Here is a 3,769-nt window from a genome sequence, read left to right on the forward strand (position 1 = left end):
GAAGACTATCACCTCTTATTCTAGGCTGTGCAGGATTTAGTACCACGCCATTATGAGCTAGAAAATCAAAAGCAATAGCACATGCTAAAATCACTAAGGGCTCAGTCAGTAGAGCATGAGACTCTTAAAATCACTAAGGTATTTTCTTTTCGAGTTAGTGCATTTTAAATAGTCAACCTTAACTCTCCAATAAGGAAAACAAAAACCAGTGGTCACTAGATTGCTGTCCTCTCCACTAAATTTACATAGTATCTCAATTTTAAAAGATACTAGAATAAAAAGAAAAGATGTTTGACATCATAACAACAACAAAACCAACAAAAATAATAATTGAATGGCCAATTAACCTTTATCCTTTTAAGGAAGTTGTACTCTAATGGAGGATGTGAAAGACTACAGATGATGTCCTCATTGTATCATTCCAAATACATCATATAATCTTATTTATAATTTATTCAGCAGATGTTTTACTTGGTCTTCTCCTCAGGCATCGGGTTTACAAAATGTCTGTTACACTTTCAAGAGGGCTCTTCACCTTCCTAAGTTCAGTGAGATGACACTCAGTGGAGACTTATACCCCACACCTCCCCATACTATAAACCTTACTTTTAATGACTCCAAAGACAACATTTCTCACTTTTCTCTTTCCCCTGACTCATGCCCTGGCGTCCTCTCAGATTCTCCTCATGGGGTAACTATGATTCCCATCCAAACAAGGTAGTCTAGACTTTCTCTTCTAAGTGAACTCTTAAGTATAGAAATCTTAAACTTTAAGGTGCCAAAAGAGAAGGGAAAGAAGTGGTGGACAATGAGCTGCAGCTGATTAGAATTTGTTCAAAAGGGCATGAGATGATCCTGTTATAATTCACAGGGGTTGATAACCTACATTAACAGAAGCCAGAGCCAGCAAAATGGGGATTCTAAAAAGAATTCAATGATTAGAGGTGGGGTGCTTATTCATAGAAAATGGTGGTAATAGCAGGAGTTTACTAGAATTTTTCCTGAAGGGCGCCTCCTGAAAGACAAGTAGCTAAAAATATGTTAACAGCTTTATTGTGTGCAACTAAAGATTCATGAGAAGAAAAGGGTTAGTGAGGCTATACAGGATTTAAGGTTGGGGAAAAAAGGGAGGTTAGAGATACATAGGGAGTGAGATAGGAAAAAATTAGGCATTCAAAATCTCTTTTCTCCTGCTGATAACAATGATTTTCAAACTCCAGAAGAACCTGTGAGTCTCCCTTTTTTGCTTCCCCTCACCAGCTTTCCTCTTTCCCAGCCTGAAGTGGGAGTAGGTTTTGGGCAGCTGGCAGGGAGCCGTAGGGAGTGGTCTCCATGGGAACCTCAGGGCTTTGGCTGCTCTTTACCCAGGGTGTCCATTGATCCCACCCTACCCTTATATTACATATATCCCCCATCCAAATTACCGTGTTTTACACTCAGTGAAAAGCACAGTGGGCAGTTTCCCTAGGGACAAAGGACCTAAAGCACACCCCCTTTCCCTCCTCATTTCTTACATTTAGAATAACTCTACTCCTTATGCTGATTTCTTTCCAGGTCAGTAGAGCATCTCCTCTGTAAAAATGGAAAAGATTATAATTAGACCCACTTACTATTTCATCTCATGTGTGTTTCAAAATAAGTCTTAGCTGTAGGAAATAAGATTCCACCCATTTTTTACAAATGAAGAAAATGCATCGATTGCCTATAATGGAACCAGTTTCACTGGTCAAACATTAATTTTATTCACAATGCCCCAATTTTACAAGGAAAAAAATCAATAAAGAAATCATTCTAGGTAACATTAGAGTCTGTCTCAAACCTAGCTATGAGCAACAGCTATTGAAGAGGTAAAGTAGAGTTGTTGTAAAATAGTTTAAAAGGATTTCCCAGCTTGAGCACCTGTAGGAGAGGAGAAATGGGAATATATATTTCCAAAAAGATGAGTTAAATTGACAGGAACATTCTTCTACTGAGGAAAACCTAGGGTGTAGGGAGTATCTTTCTATCTCAAGCACAGTGACACCCTTCACAGCTATTGCTATTTTCTGCTGAGATCTGTAGAGATACGAAGAAGGAGGTCTCAGAACAGGATGTTGAAAAGGCAAATTAGGGCTTTTCACATGGTCAGACTGAACAGGCTATACTAAAAGATTAGATCTGTGTGTGGCTCTTTGGAGATATAACGAGCTGCCCAGGCCACAATTTCTAAGGAGGATTTAACCCCTGAGAATATTCCAAAATAAAAGAACCTCTACCTGCCAGATAGCCTCTCAGGGAGGCTCCTGGATATGGGTGATAAAAAAACACACTCCAGTTTGGAATGGGCACAGTGTGACACGCACGCCCCCCAAACCGTGTTCTTGGTGACAAAAATGTGCTAAGGAGGGTGGGTGGAACTGCAGAGCTGTGTTTTTTAACTGTTTTAAGTACATTCAGGACCAGAGCTGAACTGCCTGGGATAATAAAGGAAAGCTGGAGCCCCATTCCCTTCCCATGTAGAGCACATTAGAACTCAGCCTCCCTCCCAATAAACACAAGATAAAATTAAAAAAAAAAAAAAAGAACTTTATATACCCATTTGAAAGGAAACCATATTAATAGTCAGCCTGGGCTGCCGCATGTCTTGTCATCGTGATCAAAGATAGGGACATCGTTTGTAGTGAGTCAGGCCTAATGTTCGATATTCAAGGAGTATTTATAGAGCACCTACTGTGTGCCTGGCACTGTTCCTGGAATACCTCAGTAAATGAACAAAAATCTTTACCGTTGGGAATTATGCTACAGTTTGGTGGGAGGAGGCACAGAATAAATTTAAATTATGTTAAATTATAAAGTATGTTAAAAAGAAGAAAGGTGCTAGAAAAAAGATAAAAATAGAACAGAGTAAGAAAGATGATAGGGCTGTGGCAGGTAGGGGTATGCAACTTTGCATTTTACACAGGCTAATCAGGGTAGACCTCCTTGGGAAGGAGACATCTAAACAAACACTGGAGAGAGGTGTAAGAGTGAGCCTGGACATACGTGGGGGAAGAATTTTCCCAGTGGCAGAGAAAATAGCTGTGGGTGGGGCCCCACAGTGGGAATGTGCCCCAAAACATTAGAGAAATAGCAAGGAGCGAGTGGGGAAAAAGTAGGGGATGAAGTCAGAGAGGTAGGGGCAAAGAGTACTGGATAATCAGATTGTGTAGAGCCTTGTAGAGTAATATAGCATTTTGATTTTTATTGTGAATAAAATAAGGAAGACTTACAGGATGAACAATAAGATCTGGGTGATTTATGTTTCAAAAATATAATTCTACCAGCTATGTTGAAAATAGCCTAGAGAGGTGGGAGGGAGAAACAAGGAGGTCAGTTAAGAGCACTTCACAGCATTCTGGAAAGAGATGTTGATGGCTAGGAAGCAAGATTTTAGCAACTGAGGTGGTGAAAGTTGATCTGATTCTGGGTTTAATTCCAAATCTAGAGGCAGTAAGATTTCTTGACATATTGGATGTTGATAAGAAAAGAGAGAGATAGAAAAGAAAAAGAAAACAAAAGAAAGGAGGAAAAATAGGTGGGAGGGAGAATTCAAGGCTGACTTTAAGGTTTGTGGTCTATGCCACAAGAAATATGGAATTGCCATCTAGAAATACGGAATTGCTGTTATGGGGAAGGCATCAGGTAAGGCAAGTGTAAGGAGATGAGTAGTTCCATTTGGGACATGTTGATTGGAGATGTCAAAACAGTCAAGGGGAAATGCTGAGAAGGCAATTATGTCTCAAAATTAACA

The sequence above is a fragment of the Rhinolophus ferrumequinum genome, chromosome 5 (assembly GCF_004115265.2).
Source record: "Rhinolophus ferrumequinum isolate MPI-CBG mRhiFer1 chromosome 5, mRhiFer1_v1.p, whole genome shotgun sequence".
Taxonomy (NCBI): Eukaryota; Metazoa; Chordata; class Mammalia; order Chiroptera; family Rhinolophidae; genus Rhinolophus; species Rhinolophus ferrumequinum.